The 18563-nt window shown below is 56.8% G+C and overlaps 1 protein-coding gene across 3 annotated transcripts in view; it reads left to right on the top strand.

Moving 5' to 3' along the window:
* The first annotated feature begins 3097 nt into the window (after positions 1–3097).
* The window catches only part of FXYD6 (FXYD domain containing ion transport regulator 6), a 30910-nt gene continuing 15444 nt past the window's right edge, over positions 3098–18563 (top strand). Inside the window, exon 1 of one of the 3 annotated variants that reach the window (XM_040483154.1) lies at positions 3098–3249. The gene's annotated coding sequence lies outside the window, so the exon portion shown is untranslated. Of the gene's footprint in view, positions 3250–3517; positions 3686–18563 lie in introns of those variants that run through there. The other 2 variants (XM_040483153.1, XM_040483155.1) reach the window with 2 other exon arrangements.

Genomic DNA, 18563 nt, shown 5'->3' with positions numbered 1-18563 from the left:
TCTGGGCTAACAGCTCGGAGCCCGGAGCCTGCTTCGGATCCTGTGTCTCCCTCTGTCTCTGCTCCTCCCCTGCTCATGCTCTGTCTCTGTCTCAGAACATAAATAAACATTAAACAATAATTTACAAAGTGAGCGGGAAAGGATCCAAAGTAGCACTTGGCGGAGCTGCTCTGAGCCTACAGTCTGCACCCCAGGATGAAACGGTACCTCAAAAGCCACTTTGGAGGGGTACCTGCTAGGAGAGGTGGGGAATCTCTCCCCGAGACTCCTGGCCCTGCTGGCCCTCCACTTCCGGTCAGTGGCTGCGTGGCCCTGGTGCCGACACGCTGAAGAGCTATTTTTGCCTCCGATTCTGGAGGCCTGGGGAGCGTTTTAGAAACAGTTTCTGTCCTTTCTTGTCCTACTTCCACCATGGCCATACACCCCTGCCCGGCTCTCTCCTTTTGCTTCCAGCGCCTTTAGAGAAACAGGGTGCTCTTCATTTAGGGGCCAGGCCCATGTCTCAGCCTTACACGGGCACCGCTCTCCTCACAGCCCCTGGCTCCTCATTGAGGGGCGGCCCCTACATCCTAAGCTAGCCATTCCCAAGTTCTCGCTTGCAACGGGTTTCCTACCGCCCTTCAGTGGCTTCCCAGTTTCCTGAGGATAAAAGCTGGATTTGCCCAGGAACTACCAGGCCTGCCTGATCTGGCATCTGTCTCCTTCCGCGACCCGTCACCCCTACTCCAGGGCCACCGTGGCTCCTTCCGTGCCGTGCTCCTTCTGCCCCAGGGCCTTTGCACATGTTGCTTCCGTTGGTATGTCAGAATCTTTTCCCACTCGGTCTGTCCTTCCAATTCCTGGCTCCTTCACCTCCTCTCTTTTAACACCACCTGACCCTTTGGCTTGCTTTTCAAATGCTACATCCTCAGGGCTCTGGACCAGGTTTTACTTGCACACTTATTTGTAGGACCAGTTGATAAATATCTGTCTCACCCATTAGCCACGAGGGACCCTGACTTTCCTTTCACTGTTGCATCCTGGAGCTTGGCCCAGGGCAGAGTGGCTCCTCACATCAATAAATACGCTGAAAGAACAGCACAGCTGGTGACCCTTCCTGACTCACGCCCACATTTCATAGGGGCTGGATGCCTCTTTTCTCCCCCTGGAGGGAGATGCTACCCTTCCTAGAACAAGCTTGAGCGGGATCATAGCTACGCCGCCCCACACTTCTTCCTCAGTGGTCCTGGAGGGACTGTGAAGAAGCACCGTTTGAGAGGCAAGCCGTGGCCCTTCCTCCAGGGATCAGAGGTCCTGTTCTACCTCTGCAGCCTTTTGCCAGGCAGCCGTGGCGGCAGGTGTCCCCAGGAAGTCGTGTGGCCAAACGCCTTGGAATTCTCTGGCGGAAAAGGGGCTGGTACTCCAGGTGACCTGGCTTTGGGGTTCCTTTTTCCCCAACAGGTGTGCCAAGCCCTGGGTTTGATGTGTCTCCACCAGTAGGGGACTTTGAAAAAGCAGCGTAGAGAAATGGCCCAAAGGCAGCACTTAAGGGCATCTGGGAAGGAGGAGTCCACTTGCCCAAGGACACAAGCCTACCAAGTGGTGTGGTTTCGTCTCTCCACCCCCCACCGAGAGCAGAAGACAATGGAGGACAGCTGTCACCAACTTCTCACTTGTAGAGGAAAAGACAGGGACAGAAAGGTTACTTGGTCCCTGTCAAGACCCGTGGATTCGCAGGATCGGAGCCAGCCTTAGAGTTGTAGCTTTCGGAGGCACCCACAGAACTTGGGGACTGTCCCAGAACCATGCCCGTTTTGTCCAAGGTCCTGTGCTCGACGGGTCGGAGCTGTCCCCCTGCCAGTCTCCCTGAGTGGGGGCTACCCACTTGTTCTCAGTAATCCTTGATGGCATCCACATCTGTGCAGAGCCTTTTTGAATTCTTGAGTATGTCCTGCCTTGGGATTTTGAGAACTTCTCATTTGTTAAAAATTACCTAGTCTCCTTCATTTTGCAGATGAAAATACTGAGGCTGGGAGCTGGGGGTGTTGGAGGTGGGGCTGGGTCTCTTCCTGGCCATGTCCCTCTGTCCCAGGGTCTGTAAGAAAGTCTCTGTGGTCCCGCCTAGGGGTGGACAACCAGTCTCTCTCAGGAAACCCCTCTCACCCTGACAGCCTCATGGCAGGCAACGTGACTTCCCGGCTACGACTGCGTGGCCAGCCTTTACTGTGTTTTTCTGGTTTCTGCCCCTGCCCTTCTTGGTCCCCTCTTATAAGCCCTGCTGCTCACAGCACTGAGGAGTGAGCAGCTTGTCCTTCTGCCTCAGGGCCTTTGTACCGGACTACCGAGCACTCACTCTGAGCTCCTGGGCTAAGCCTCCCAGGAGGTGAGTGTAACCCAGCCATCGTCATCTGTGAGGAAACTGAGGCTCACGAGCTTCCTTTAGCGATTTACTCAAGGCTACCTCCCCGGGGAGAATCGCAGAGCCAGGCTTTACATCTTGAAATTCAGATGTCATCTTAAATTTGGACCCTGAGGACCGGGTTGGTGGTGGTGGGGGGGGGGGGGCAGTCTTGCGACCTGGCGGGACCAGGATGAGGGGCCCTGAAGAGGAGGTTCTAGGCAGCACACCTGTCACTCGGGTGAGCGCCCCCCACCTGGCTCCAGCTGAAAATGACAGCTACAACCAGGGCGGGCTCAGGCGCCTACGACACAGCCATTCATGCTTTCGGTACGCATTCCCCCTAATTGCCAAGGCTCCCAATTAACGTGGGTTGCTGTGTCTGGTGCTGGGTTATTTCCCCGTTCCCCTCGGTTTACTATTTCGGAGAGACACTAGCTCTGTCATTGTGTTTGTCTCGCTGCCTTCCCACCGTCCCCGGAGGAAAACCAAAAGGCAGCAGCTGGCGGCAGATGCCGGGCGCGGGCCCGCCCCCTCGGCGGCCGTCTCCTGTTGCTTCTGGAGCGGGACTGCCCCCCCCGCCCCCCCACGCCACCCCCACCCCCGAGAGGCGCCCTCCCTCGCCCCGGACGCGCCACGCTCCCCGGTGACACCGCGGCGGCCCTTCCCGGAGCCCGGCCCGGCCGAGCCCCGCCCCCCTCTCCCACCCGCGCCGGCCGCGCCGCTCCCGCCCGCCCCAGCCCTGCGCAGGAGGGGAGGCGGGAAACACGCGAGAGCCTCTCCCACCGCCCTGCCCCCAGCCCCGCCACTCCCAGCTCCTCGGACTCCGTGCGTCCTCCGGGGATTGTCTCCGAGGGGCCCGCGCTGTGCAGGTAAGCGGCGGCGGCGGGAGGCAAAGTTGGGCGCTTCTTCCGAGGACGGCAGGAGGCCGGGGTGGGGACCGAGCGCGGCGGTGCCGGGAGCTGCCGCGTTTTGTTTGTTTCGGTGGGTGTGAGCGGCCCCCGAGGGCCCCCGGCAGCCCCGGCGGCGGGAACGCGCTGGGGGCTGTAAACCCGGGGGGGGGGGTGGGGGTGGGCGTCGGAAGGGGAGCGTGGCCTCTCGCGGGGGAGGCCCGCCAGGCGGTGGGTGCGGGTGAAGCCGGTGACGGCAGCGCCCTCGCCTCTGCCCGGGGCGTGGGGCTACGGTGTTTTGGAGAAGGGGAAGGGGGCAGCTCCCACCCCGATCTAGCGGGAGCCTCCCCTTTGTTACTGGGCGGCCGTGGACACTTGAGTGGAGCGTGGGCATGTGAAGACGGGGACGTGGCTGGAGGCGAGTGTAGACACACGGAGCCATGCAAAATGGGACGGCTGGTTTGGTGCTTGGGTGGCGTGGGGGCTGGGGCAGGGCGGTGGGCAAGGGGCTGGGGGGCGGCGGGGGGGGGGGGGGGGGGGGTAAAGAAGGGGGGGGGTTCCTTCCGGGCGTGGATTCATGAGAACGTCTGCATCAGTTGTTTTCTCTCTTTTTTTTTCTTCCCGGTTTTTTTCCTCCGGGGGGCCCCCCCCCCCCCCCCCCCCTCTCCTTTCCTCACGCCCAGCCCCTTTCCCCAGCAGGGCCGGCCCTGGCTGAGCCTCCCCCATTGTGTCTTGCTGGGCTTCCGTGGACAGTTGGAAGGGCGGCTCTGGCTCCTGGCGCTTGCTTCTGGCTCTTACAAGTGGTGGCTGGTCGGGAAAGCACCCGAGGGTGGGCGCAGGGAGCGGCGGTGCTGGAGAACTGGGCCCGGTCAGGCCCCTGCTGCCAAACCCCACACATGGGGAGGGGGCGGGGGGGAGGGCTGTGGCCTCTTTCTTCCTCCACTTCCTTGTCTTCCCGGCCTTGGGCCCTCCGGCTGGGCCCGGATTTCCAGGTTCGGAGATGGGTCAGTGCGCAGCTCCCGTCCTCTACGGAAGGACCCCCGCCCCGGGGCCCGCCGCCCTCATATTGTGGATGCGTGGATGTGTGTATCTCTTTCCGCAACTTAGCCTTTGGCACGTGACCTCCCTGGCAGTTGCCATGGAAACCCCTCTTCAATTCTCAGCCTCCCTCCTTTTCCTGCCCATTCCTCACCTCCATATCGCCTCCCCTCCCCCCCACAACATGGTTGCCTAGAGACTGGTTATCCCTGGCTTCTCTGGCTCAGAGACCCTGGGTAGCCAGCTCCCACCTGGAACCCAGGCGGTGGCTTCCTTGCTCCAGCTGCCCCCCCACTACACCCCGCAAATGTGCCAGGAACGCCCCAAACGCATATCCATCCGTGCATACCACGCCGCGCACACTCCCTCACACACACGCACCACGCGTTCTGTCGTGCCACGCACTCGAACACACTACAGGTGCGTGTATCTCATCCCGCAGATACACCGCATGCACACCCAGTTCATCCTACACAGCACCCTCAATGCCGCTCCCACATTGCGTGTGCTCTCACACCAACGATAACACGCACACGCACACACACACAGTACTTCGAGAGAAGTCTCGAGCTGGAAGAGAGAGGGCAGTTTCCTGCCTCATCTGGCTCTGTGCGGGAGTGTGTGTAGGGAAGGCTCAGGGAAGGCCAGAAGGAAACATCTCCCTGGGGACACTGGGTTAGGAGGTAGAGAGAAATGCACTCGCAACTTCCAGCTTCCCTCAGAGAGGAGCCCCTCCCCTAGGTCCTAGCCTCAAGAGGCTGAGCACACACCAGAATTTAAAGCCCTCCCTGCCCAGACCCTGAGAAAGCCTGAGGCTCCTGGCCCACCCTGGCGGTCTCATCTCAGCCCCCCCCCCGAGTCTTCCTGGCTAACAGGATCGGGCAGCCCCGGGACCAGCAGAGGGCTGAGAGCCTCCACAAAGGAGGGAGGACGGGTGGTAGGGCTGAGCGAGGGAGCAAGTGGGGGGGGGAGGGGTGCAGGGAGGGCAGGAAGAGGACTGAGTGGAGACAGGGCCAGGAGGGGCTGGAAGGAGAGGAGCCAGGCGGTAAGAGGGCACGCGTCCGGCGATCTGCTCCTGTTGGGGGTCCAGGCCACCCTCTCCCCTTTAGGCACATTTCCCCGCTTCCTGTGGCCCCTCAGGCCACATCTGTGCATCTGGGAGAGGAAGCCAATTTGCAAAGGGCTCCTGCATTGCTGGGGCTTTTCCAAGACCCGTGGCTTCGGTGGTGTTCAGGGCGAACACCTGGGTGGACACCAGAGGGAAGAATTGCCTTTCCGGCCTCCGCTTGCACTTTGGACTGACGGAGTATCCATTTCATTCATTCATTCATTCATTCATTCATTCAGTGACTTGTTTTGAGTACCTACTATGTATTAATTACTAGGGACACTAGAGTGAGGAAGAAGAGAATCCTAGATTTCTGAGGGTCACAAGGGGCCCTGAGGGAACATCCAATCAGGACGTCGTGAAGACGAGGAAACAGGCTCAGAAGTCACACACACACACACACACACACCCAGCGGTGGCTGAGGCTTTCTGACTTTTCAGCTAGGATTTGTGACACCACACTCCCATCCCACATCTCTTGCCTTCTTTTCTCTATTGCTGGCAATCCTTGGTGGACTGAGCTATCCCTCCCCAAAGGGCAGGTGCCCAAGGCGGGTACCCGAGTGAGCCAAGAGCCTGCTCTATTGTATTTTCTTGGAGGGTGTGGCTAGGAGGGGGGGGGGAAGGAGCAGTTCCCTAGACCCTGGACACTTCCCGCAGCCTTAGGTGAGCCAGCCCACCTGGATCCCCCATAAACCAGAGCACATGCTCCCCTGCCCTGCAGCCCTGTCGGACTTAGCTGGCTGCCAGCTGGAGGCAGACTGTGCCAGGCGGCCCCTAGGACTCACTGTCTAACAAATCACCCACCTGCTTCTGCCCCAGTGCTTGAGCGCCCTGGAGGAAGCAAACCAGTCGTGACAGGCACAGTCCCTGGAGGCAGAGAGCCTGAAGCATAAAGGCTATGAGCCTGGAGGCACAGACCCAGGTTCTAGTCCTGGCTTTGGCCCAAGGGCAAGTGCATTCATCCCACAGATACCCTTCTGGATGCAAACTGGGCTTCTGGTGAAAGTCAGAAATAGTTTAGGCTGATTTCAGGCAGGTGAAAGCCTCCAAAATTTTAGACCTCTGTTTCCACCTCTGTCAATAAGGGGTTTCGATTCCATGATTTCTAAGCCATTTCTTCCTCTAATTTTGGTAGATTATACAATCTTGAGAGCCCTTTTCTCTCCTGGTGCCAAATTGTGCTCATTATTTCATAATACAGGGTTGCAGCTGAGCTGAGCAAGAGAGGGTCCGGTCTCTGGTTCCTTTGGAGAAAACCTCCCCTTTCACCCAGTCCAACGGGAGTTGCCCCAGACGCTGAAACTGGGTTTTCTTCTCTCGGGGTGTAGGAGCCAGCCCCTCCTGGACACTGGTCTACCTGTTCTGTTCTGCCAGGATTAAAACAGGCTGGGTAGAAGGTTGAAAGAGGTGTTCTCTGCAGAGGATGAGACCCAGGGCCACCATTTGGTGGGTCTGTGAAATCCCCGAGAGGGAGAGCCTTTGGCCAGGTTGTGGCCGTGGCCCCAGGAGTTGAGCAGGGCTTTCTGTGCCTGATGAGAAGCAAAATATCTCTGGCCGAGACAAAAGTCTGGAACCAATTGTCAGCATCGTCTCTGCTCTGGAATAGGAGGGAGGAGGTGAGACCTTGACCTGGGGAAGTCTGAAGTCAGCTTGGATCCCACACAGGAACACATTTGTTACTCAGATGTTCAGAGCGGCTGGGGGGGGGGGGGGGCGGAGCACGAAGTCCAGGAAGGGGGCTGGGACCCTGGGGACCAGGCTGGGCCATGGGAATGTGACTGTTCCCTCAGAATATCTGACTTGGGCCTCCTTTTAACAAACGTCAGCCGAGTCCCTTGGATGCATTAGGCCGCGTCTCAGGACCCAGCAGAGCCGTGAAAAGAATAGCTTCTCATTCTCAGAGCCCTCCTGCTCACCTCGATCAGTCGCCTTGTCCCGTCCCTTCCTCCCATCAGGAAGGCTCTGCAACCTTCTTCAGCCGGAAGGGCCCGGCACTCATGCGCACGTGGGCTCACACGTGCACACACTTTCCCTTTTTGACACATACGTAACCTGCCATCCCTCTCCCGTGGGCACGTGCTCGCAGGTCCCCACACCCCTTCTCGCCTCACCCAGCTGCAGTCTGGCACCCAGACCGTTGTGACGGTCCCTTGCCTTGTTCTCTCAGCCCCGATCCACTTGACCGGCGGTCCCGCCGACGGAGTCCGGCTACGTCACACCTCCCGTGGCTCTCCGTGGTCCGTTAATAAGGACAGGTGCCTGGGCATCAGCACTGAGGCTCTCGTAACCTGGGTGTGGCCATGCACCGGGCATTGTCCCCAGGTGGGGCATCCCTGGCCTTGTGTTCTCCTCCTGTCTGCCTGTGCTCAGGTCCTACCCGGAACGAGCCCTCCCTCGGGCCTGCCGAACAGAGGCTGGCGCGCGGACTTGGGTTCAAATGTGGGTTCTGATGCCTCCTAGGTTTCTTAACTTTCTAGGCCTCAGTTTCCTTATCTGTCACACGAGCATGGGGATGATGGAGGTGAGCTGTGTAAGGTGCTTCACACGGTGCCTGGCATGTAGTAAGCAGGAGATATTAGCTGCTTTCCTCCCCCTGGGCCCCCTGAATGCCCTGTTGACTCTCCGCCTAGAGTACGAGGCCTGCCGCCTCCCCTCCACCTTCCTTACCTCTTCAAAGGCAGGATCTGTCCCCCACACGGTGCCTGGCATGGTGCTGGGCACCTGGAGAAAGTCCAGTGAGCATGTGTGAACTGAACATATGGGAGAAAGTCCTCGCCCACCAGGAGGTGTTGAAAGCCCACTTGTCCTGCAGAACTGCCTCCCTGCCAGTCGCTCAGACCCAGGAATGCATCCTGCGCGTCCCTAAGGCGTGCGTTCCTTCGTGCCCATGCGCCGTCGCGGCGGGGGCGGTTCCCCTGGTAGAATCCAGAAAACAAGAATTCGACCCCATCCGGGGTCTGGAGGATGCCGAAGGTCTGAGGTCAGTGGAGGGAAGCTGACTCATAGCGTTTTGGTGAGTGGGCTTTGACAGAGCCCCAGAGAGCAGAAGTGAGGCAGTGGAAGGGAGGGGCGCTGAGAAAGTTTTTAAATTCCTGAAGAAGCCTATGCAGGTGCCTGGGTTGTTCTGAGCTGGGATTGGATCATAACCACAAGGGATAATCATACGGAACATCCATGCAGTGGGGAATCGACATTTACTGAGCGGCTGCTTTGCTGAGCGCTGGAGCCCCGAGGATGCCTAGCCTGTGCCTCCACCCCCAGGGAGTTCATAGTCTGATGGAGGAGACACACACTAGTGGTGGCAGTGCATACGTGGGAAGAGGTAGGGGCCTTGGCTCAGCGGGAACAGGGGAAGGAGGGCTTGTGGCAGGAGGGAGGGGACAGTGTGCTTCCTGGAGTGGAGGCACACGAGGTTGTATAAACCCTCCGAACGTGCACGTGTACCCACCCTTGCCATCTGGAGGCAGGGCAGATTTCCCTGGGGTCAGGGTTTGTCCCCATGCTCCCACCCCTGCCACTGCGAAGCAAGACGATGTGAGTACATTCAAAGCACCCTGCAGGCTGGGACGTGCAGGCCAGAGCTGTGCTTTCCAGGAGCTGGGCTGTTGGATGGGGAAGGGCAAGGGGCCTGGCCAAGCTGCCTGGTGCTGTGGTCTGACCGTGGGCAGGGTGCTGTGGGCCTCTGGCCTTGGCAGCTGCTCTGAGTTTCTGTTTCTGCCTCCGGGAATGCTTGTCTGGCCTCTCTTGAATGGGCCTTTGTCAGCGGGCATGTGGAGGAGGTGATCCCATTGCTGGCCTGACTCATTCACGTCTGCCCAGCCTGCCCGGGGTGGGGGAGGGCTGGCCCGGGTGGGGGGGGCTGGCCCCTGGCCCCGGGCTCCTACGCGATGCCGCCCACCGTCTAGGTTCCCTGGAACAAGATCGAGTTCCCCTAGGGGAAGGGGCCTGGGCCCTCTGAGCTTGCAGCCGGCAGGCAACAGTCCTGCTCCCTGACTCTGGGCAACTTGTGTCCCTGGCCTGTGCCAGAGTCGGCCACACAGCCCTGCTCTGTGTCTCCGGGCTGTCCTGTCCGGAAGAGCTCTTGGGACAGTGGCTGGGATGGCATCGTGAGGATCGTCACAGTTGGCAGGGATCGCAGGGGCCAGCGAGGCACCGGGCCCCCACTGGTGGGTCAGCTTGGGGTCTTTCCAGGGAAATTTTTAGAAACCAGGCCTGTGTTTGTGCTTTGTGAACTCTGTGTATCCCTTTCCAAGGAAAGGGCCTTATTTGTGTGGTCCATTCTTTTTTTCCTTTGACTGTGTGTCTCTTCCCCCAAAGGAACTCCATGTTAAAGATAAAGGTGCCTCTGGGTTGAAATAATAAGTCCTCTCTACATAATAAAGGACCTTTGTCCCCCCCACTCCCCCTGTGCAGCCAGGCTAGATTGGGTTTGGGCTCCAGAGAAATAGCTTTGAGTCACAAGGACCTGTGGGCTCAGCCTCCCGCCCTCAGCTGTGGAGGCGCCCTCCTCTGTGAGTGAAGGAGGGTGGGGGCAGACCCAGAGAGGGGGACACTCGGGGAGGCCCCGCAAGACAATGAGAGGGATTCAAGAGGAAGGGGCCACCCTGGGAAGTGTCAGCATGATGGTCTGGGCCCGAGGTGCCCTGTCATGCTTATAGCCGCCTTGGGGCAGTGCAGGGAATTCAGTAACTCAGGCCCCTTGGGCCTGTGACAGTGTCACTGCCCTCTGCCGTCTCCTTAATCCCAGGCTTAGAGTGCTGTCTGTTCATCAGCCCCTCTTTGGAACTTTGTAAGGGGCCAGTCATTTCAAGTCAGGTTATTAAACAGAATAATTGATGTTTACTGTTTATTTGACGGGCATTTAAAATGCAAATCAAGGGAACAGGTTGCATTTTCCTCTGGAGGCCACAGATCCATCAGTGACCTCTGGTTAGACCCAAAACACTTGCTTTAAATGCAGCTTTAAAAGCCTTTGCTGGATTTTGGCTCTGTGCTTCTGAGCTGTAAAAGCCTGGCCTCTGTTACAGGAGCGTCAGACGTCATGAACAGGGCACAGGGCTGCACCCTGCTTGCCAGGAAGGTGAACAGACGTGGGAGGTGATGGGATGGGCTTGGGGGCTGTTTTGTTTTTAACTGAAATAAAAAAAAAACTTTTTTAACATTTATTCATTTTTGGAGACAGAGAGAGACAGAGCGTGAGTGGGGGTGGGGCAGAGAGAGAGGGAGACACGGAATCCAAAGCAGGCTCCGGGCTCTGAGCTGTCAGCACAGAGCCCAACGTGGGGCTCCAACTCATGAACTGTGAGATCATGACCTGAGCTGAAGTTGGACACTCAACCGGCTGAGCCACCCAGGCGCCCCACTAATACATTGCTATTAATTAAAGTCCGTACTTTCTTCAGAGGTCCTTCGTTTTTACCTAATGTCCTTTTTCTGTTCCAGGATCCTGTCTGGAATACCACATTCCACTCAGTTGTCTTGTCTCCTTAGGCATCTCTGGACTGTGCCAGTTTCTCAGACTTGCTTTTTTTTTTTTTTTTGGATGACCTTGACAATTTTGAGGAGGACTGGTCATCCATATGGTAGGATACCCCTCAACCTCGGATTTGTCTGACTTTTTTCTCATGACTCGACCGGGCTTATGGGTTTTGGGGAGGAAAATCACAGAGGCTGAATGCTATTTTCATCATGCCGCATCAACATCAAGGGTACGTGCGATCCGTGTGAATCATCACGGTTGCTGTTGATAGGACCGGGTTTTCGGTGCCCCCCACACCTCCCCGACACAATTCTAGGGCCTGGCGATTACAGCCGTGCTCCTTCAAACATCCGTCTGTCAGCTAGCACTCACTGGCTGGCTGTCCGGCCTCGGTTTCTTGCAAGTCACGGGGTGGCACAGAGACTTTTCAGCTAGGAGAGCCTTGTTAAAGAGAGCCTGAAACAGAAAGTGCAGTGTGCCGGATCAGTGCCAATGACAGGCAACAGGTGCACGTTGAGTCTGGGGGAAAGAAGCATACAGTTCAGTCCGTAGGCTGGAGAGGTCGTTGGACAAAGACAGCATTTTTCAACCTTGGCTGCACGTTAGGGAAGGGCATTCTCTCTCTCTCTCTCTCTCTTTTTTTTTTTTAATCTTATTATTTTTTAACTAATGTTTTTCAGGAATAGAATTTAGTGATTCATCACTTATGTATAAAACCCAGTGCTCATCCCGACAAATGTCCTCCTTAATGCCCCTTGCCCGTGGAGCCCATCCCCCCCCGCCCCGACCCACCCCTCCATCAGCCCCCCCCCCGACCCAACACTCCACCAGCAACCCTCAGTTTGTTCTCTGTATTTAAGAGTCTCTTAGGGTTTGTCTCTCTCTGTTTTCATATTCTTTTTTGCTTTAGGGAAGGGCATTCTAAGGGGTGGGAACAGCAGGAAACAGGAGTCGACTATCTTAGCTGAAAGTATGGGAGAAAATACTGGAAGGGTAGAAAATGGATAGACTTAGAGGTATTTATACGCCACAGTAAAACATTTCTTTCTTTTTTTAAAAAAAATTTTTTAGAGAGACCACGAGAAGGGGATAGGGACAGAGAGAGAGAGAGAGAGAATCTTAAGCAAACTCCTCACCCATTGCAGAGCCCAATGCAAGGCTTGATCCCATGACTCTGGGATCATGACCTGAGCTGAAATCAAGTCAGACACTCAATTGACTGAGCCACCCAGGCTCCCCAAAAACTTTCTATTATTTATTTATTTATTTATTTATTTATTTATATAAATTGTATTTTTTTTTCAAGTTTATTGATTTTGGGGTGGGGGGAGAGAGAAGGCCAGATTGTAGAGATATTGCAGGAGTGAGCATGGCTGGGACCATGTTGTTTGCCCTGGAAAGAGCTGTCAGGTCCGACAGCAGTGTGGAGGCTGGGGGGCAGGGGGGACCCTGTGAGTTCTGTTAGACTGTAAGCTCCTGGAGGCAGTGATTGTGTGTGTGTCGTACCCTCGCTGATGACTAAGTTGCCCAGGCAAAAGCAGGCCATCAGTAAAGCCGTATTAATTTGATTCCCGGAAGGAGAATAGTGCCATTCTCTCCCAAGTTACGCCCTGTCCCAACCTTACTTTTCTTTGCTCCGCCTAAATGCAGGCCGATCTCAGCGGTCTGGAAAGCAATCTGATCTAAGAATGCAGGCTGAAATATACGCGACCGTTAGGATCAGATAGTATTTGAAAAGAAGCATTTGGTGAAGTTAAAGTATCTTCCCGTGGGACAATGTTGTGGATGTGGATCTGTTTTTGAGGAGGGGTGGTCTTTCGTTCAGTTCTATACCCTGATCTAATTCTGAGCCATTCTAGAAAAAAAAGGAGGGGGGGGGGATCTGCAGCTTGGCAGCCCGCTCTGAAAGGCTGCTGGGGGCTGGGCTGGTAGTTCTGTTGGCTTCCCCAAGCTCCGATGGACGGGATCACCTGTGGGTCGTGTGGGACACTGTCCAGCTGCGGCATGAAGGCGCTGATGTTCGCGGTCCAGAGAGCATCAGGGTACCCGGCAGCTGCTGTGGGCAGTGGGGGCCGAGGAGGGACACGAGGGTGCATCAGCTGGGGGTGAAGGGGCAGAACTGTGAGCCGGGGTTCGGCGATGGCCGACAGGCCAGGCCTCCCCTCTCCTCCCAGGGGGCTCCGGGGTCCCAGCCCTCCCCTGACATCGGTCATAGTGGACAGCGCAGAGTTGAGCCGGCCGCTGTGAGGGATGAAAGTGACATGACGCGTGCGTGCGAAAGTTAAACACAGCTATCTAACTTAATTTGCGTTATGATTACCCGTGTTTCCCCTCTGGCCTGGGGGGAGAGCACGCCCATCAAATGAGCCCAGCTGGGGCGTGGGGTCAGGGTCAGTACTTTCATCTCCCTGAGTCCCCACGCATTGCCACACTGGCCAGGGAGGCAGCAAGAGTTGGAAGGGCACCGTCAGCATTCAGCCCCCCAGAGACTCAGGAGCCGATACCGTTTGCTGCGGGGCCGCGGGCGAGTCACGGCGGGCCTCACCTCCTCTGGTCCGTAAAATGGCCGATTCCCCAACGTCACACGTGGTTGTGATACTCCTTTGAGCTGGTGCTTGTGAAACCGTCTGGTAAGTAGGCTGTCTTGCAAATGATGTTATCAACGTCGCCATCGCCACCCTCGGCCCCTTCAGCCCCCCGTGGGCGGGGATCAGGAGCAGGAAGGGTGCTCCCCGTTTCTTTGACAGCAGTCGCAGGTGCACTCGGAGGTCCAGGGTGGAAGAGTCTCTGTCCTGGTGTACCTTGTCCCAACGCCCCTTCAACCCAAGAGGCAGGGGGATTAGGGCTGCCCGAGGCATGAGTGTGCTTGACCCTGTGCCTGTGAGTCTCAGCACCCAGCCTAGGGCATGCAGGGGTAGGGTGGAGGCCCAGAGAGGGCCTCGCAGGGAGGACGGTGGCACGAAGGCTTGTTTGGTGTTTTTTCAGAGCAGACTGTCTCGTCTCACAGCGGTCCTGGCCTTTCTGCTTTGCCACCTGTGTCTCTCCGTCTCTCTTCCTCGCGTTCGGTCTCTGCCGGGACTCTGCCCTTGGCCAACCTTGCTTGGTTGGTTCATCGGGTCTTTCCTTTGTCAGCCTCCTCTCGAGCTTCCCTTTGGGTGTCTCCCCTGTTCAGTTTCTCTTCCTCTGGGATTTCCTTCCTCTTCTGCTACCTTGGGCCCTCCGTTTCTCTTGCTGCTGTGTCTCTGGGTTGGGGCTGCCCTGTGGTGGCCGACATGTCATCAGCTCCGGCTGCCCCGGTGAGACCCGCTCTCCCCCATGCCGCCCGTCTGGGGCCCTGGGTGACACTGGCAGTTTTTCTTGGGGCAAGAGAAAGCAGTGGCTCTGGGGGGCCTCCCCAGACCCTCTGTCTGCCTGCCTGTGTCTTCTGAGGGCCGAGGGCCCTTTCCCACCGGTCAGGAGGACACCGGAGCCTTCAGAGATTAGAGGGTGGCTGGAGGAGGAAGGGAGGGAAGTGAGAGGAAGGGACCAGGGCCCTTTCCCTGGCTCCGTTCTCTCTTTCTCTTCCCCATTTCCCACGAGAAGGTAGAAGAAAATGGAGGGGAAGCTGAGGAAGGAGGTGGGGAGTGACAGTAGTCATACTATCAGCCGCAGATGCTTAAAGAGCAGTCTCTGTTTGCCTGGCCTGGAACTCGCCTCTGACCTGACAGCTCTTTCCAGTGCAAACAACGGAAGGCCAACTCCAGCTTGGTTAGACAAGGCAGGTACCCCGTTCAGGGCCAAACCACAGGATGCACAGCACTGGTGTGGGAGCTGGGGGGGCTGGAGCACACCCAGCCCTGACCTGGTCCCTCTCCCTTCTCCCTGCTCCTCTGTTCCCGCAGGTGAACTGACTCCCCTCCCGGCTTCCCCGCCACCCCCCCCCCCCCCGCCCCAACTTCACAGCTTGGCTGCTTTGACCCTTCCTCCCTTTGTTCCCACCAAGTGACAGTCCCTGGGGGACCACTGACGTCTCAGACCTGCTCCTTTTAGCCAGGAGACCTGTAGGGTTGGGGTGGGGGAGGCGCCCTCTCCCCTCCGAAAGGAGATCCCCTTCCCAGAAGGGAAGGGCGTGGGCCGACCAGTGTTCTTGTCGACACACAAAAGTGATTTCTTCTCATCCTCATGGCTCCTGAGATACGTGTCGTTACCCTTGTTCTACATTTCAGAAGCAAAGCCTCCAAGAGGTAGAGTAGCTTGTTCAAGGCCACAAAACCACGGAGAGGCAGAATGGCAGGTGAGTAGAGTGGCTCAAGGCGAGGACTCTGGAGCCAGGTTACTTGGGTTCCAATCCAGGCTTTGCTACTTTCTAGCTCTGGGACTTTGGGCAAGTTACTTAACTTCCCTGGCCTCAGTTTCTCCATCTGTCTAATGGGGATGATCCAAATCAGAGCCACTCCCTAGAGCCGCTGTAAGGATTAAATGAGTTAGTATATTTAAACCACTGAGAACAGTACTTGGTGTGGCACAAATGCAGCCGCATCAGCTGTGCAATTCTGTAATCTGTTAAAAAAAAAAAATCACCCTCCTGAGTAAACAGCTTTCTGTCCAACAAGGGAATATAAATTCTCCCTCCGGGTGAGCTGGCAGGCACTGTGTGTTCACTGTATGAATATGCATGAAGCTAGAGACGCTGGGGAGCTTGGTTGGTAAAGACTCACTCTGAGACAGGAGCGCCCTCTGTTGTGGCCCCCGTGCAGAGCTCAGCCCAAGAGGCTGGGGAAGAGCAAGAACAGAGTGGCAGCTGCCTGGGGAGGTGCCCCCCCACCCCTCCCCTGCCTCCAGGGAGCCGCAGTATAGGTGACCCTCCCCTGGGATGAGTTCTGGGCTCCCAGCAGGAAGCCCACAAAGCTGGGTTGAAGCCTAGAATCCAGCTCTCACCTGCCAGGGGACCTCTCTTTCTCCACCTTAGTTTCTTTGCCTCTAAAATGGGTTTGATGGTAATATATACTTCCTAGGCTACTCATCGTGATTATTATTATCACCTCTTATGCCACTCCAGGCCCCAAGACTGGGCTTCGGATATGGGCTTTCCACCTCAGACTTTTCCATTCCTCACACTGCCTTCCATGGGGTTCACAGAAGGACTGCTATGTTGCCGGCAGGCCTCTGTCCCCAGCCCCCAACCCCCCATTGCCAGCACCTTGCTTCTTTATTCCTACCACCGAGCTCACTGTTTCCTACCACCTCGAAAACTCCCCTGTCTTTCCTCCGCCTTCCTTTTCACGCTCCCGTCAAGGCTGTGCCCCGAGAGGTGTGTGATGTGAGTGGGGACTGGGCCATGTGTGAGCTGCGGGGAGAACCCCGGGCCTGAACGTCCCTCTTCAGGAGGTCCGTGTTCTGTCGCCCTTGGCTCGTGGGCGTGAACCTGAACCTGAGGCGGAGGCGCCCTGGCCTGGGGTGGGGGATGGGCTGCACATTGCACAGAGGCGTCTACGGGTAGGGAGGCCGCAGCTATGTCACGTGGCTATATGAGGAATGGGGATTTTGAGCAGCTTCCCCGAAGAGGGCCCAAGATGATCAGGAATCCAGCCTGTATTTTACACATGATGAAGCTTGGGGGAGGGGCCCAGGGTCCTGTGGTTGGGGAGCTTCAAGGCCGGAGTGTAGCGGTTTGGGGCCACAGTGTGGTCCTGGCCGTTTCTAGGTTTACTGGTCACGTGGAACATGAGCTGAGGAGCAAACGCGGCACCCCCCTCCCCTCCGCCCTCCCCATCCTGCAAACAGCCGCGTGGCAGAGAAGGAGCCAAGGGAGTTCTGGGCTCAGCAGGACGGAGCCTGGAAAAGTGCCCCCTTGAGCTCTTCCAGACACAGCTGTCAAGTAGATGATGACTGTCCTTTTGTTCTTTGCTTTCTCTTTATTCTGGCACATAAAAGCCCGAGAGAGCTTTAGGCCAAAGCATCCGGGGTGGGAAGCAGCAAGGTGAGGAGCGGCGTAGGGAGGACAGGGTCTCTGTGTGTGTGAAAGGAGGTGGGGGTGTGTCTGAATGCCTGGCTGTCCCTGCGTGGATGGGGAAGCAGGGAGACCTCAGGGGTGGAAGGGGTGCCCGAGAGGATCAAGAACATTCCAGTCTTTCCAGCACGGAGGCGTTATCACACCTACGTTCTCATCAAGGTACAGCACGGGTGTGGGCTTTATCTGCTGGCTTGTGCTGGCCACTTCCCCGAGCCCCATCCATTAGCACGTGTCATCGGAACTCTTGGTACCACTCATGAGGTGCACACGCGACCCTTGCACAGAATCCCAGGCGAAGGAGGCCTGAAAAGGCTGCTGGGGCCAGTGCCCCGTCTGTAATACGATCTTGACACAAATAGATCAGACAGTCTGGTCCTGTTTTCCTGACAAACAGTCAGACTTACCAATGTCTTAGGAACTTGAAGAACCCACCTCTCTGTCAGTAAATCAGACCAATTTGTCTTTGACGTTTTTTAGTCCTGGGCCTTTTCTCTTTCTGGTCCTTCGCCGAGCCTCAGGCTGTCCAGATCTAGGCTATAGGTAATAGCCACCTGCACCAAGATCAGCCACACGGCATGGCCGGGATAATTGGAAAGGACTGTTAATTTTTCTTTTCTTGCCTTCCTGTTTTTTGCCCCCCTGTTGAGAGACTAAGAGTGGGGCTCCAAGCCTCCTGAAGGTCTCTCTGGACGTGATACTCTTTCTCGCCTTCCAGAAGCCAGCGCTGCCCCCCTGAATGTCCTCAGTCAGAGGTGGTCTTCTCATGGAGAGCTGAGGAGCCTGTCAGGTGCTTCCCTCCCACCCCCTCTCATTGCTCTGGTGCAACCCCATTCCTATCTCCTTCCCGGCTGCCTTCGTGGCCTCCTGTCCTGCAGGCCTGGCCTGCCCGTCTCCCTATCTGAGCCCACCAGAGCCTCAGACAGGAGCCGCAGACAGTTCTGTGCCCTGGCTGGCTGTGTGAATTGGCCCCATCACTGCTCTGCTGGGGCCTCGGTCTCCTCAAATGAGAAGTAAGAGCTTTTATCTCAATCATTCTGACCCTGGCATGCTGTGATTCCAGCTCCATCTGGTAAACCTCACATCTTAGCTTTGTCCTATTTATACACGGTGGAATCTTCTCTTAACGGGCTTCTTTGTTGCAGAGATCTGGATACATCACAGGCTAAGTCCTGTCCCCTGGCATCTGATTACAGAGTCGAGGGTGACCAGTCAGCCTAAACAATGGGGCCCAGGCATTCTGTGGCCCCATAAACGGGTCCCATCCAGCATGTCCTGTCTGGAGTGGGGGGTGGGGCTCATGTTTCTTTGGGGATCCTGCCAGGACTCAGGCGTCAGTGATCCCTCCGGGCATGTTTCTGATGGGCTGAGCCTGAAGAAAGACAGGCAGGCCAGATGCACTGGACAGGGCTCGAGGCTTTAGGGGCGGAGGGAGAGAGGCATGAGCGTGAGATGATCAAGTTCCACTGTAATTTGGAGGCTGTGCGCTTTAGAGGGAGGTTGTTTCGGAGTTATTTTCACAATGGAACTGGGTATTCTGATCTACCTCACTGCTGCATGGAATCAAAAATAATAGAGCATATGTTGCTATATCATCAACTAGTGGCTTCTTTTTCTGAGCAGCTTTTACCCAGCAATTATGTGAAATTATGTGACTCAGAATGGAAAGATAATCGCCG

The sequence above is a fragment of the Herpailurus yagouaroundi genome, unplaced genomic scaffold (assembly GCF_014898765.1).
Source record: "Herpailurus yagouaroundi ecotype Mexico unplaced genomic scaffold, PumYag 161, whole genome shotgun sequence".
Classification (NCBI taxonomy): domain Eukaryota; kingdom Metazoa; phylum Chordata; class Mammalia; order Carnivora; family Felidae; genus Herpailurus; species Herpailurus yagouaroundi.
Note: the sequence above shows the minus strand (reverse complement) of the source record. Positions and strands in the feature narration are given on the sequence as shown.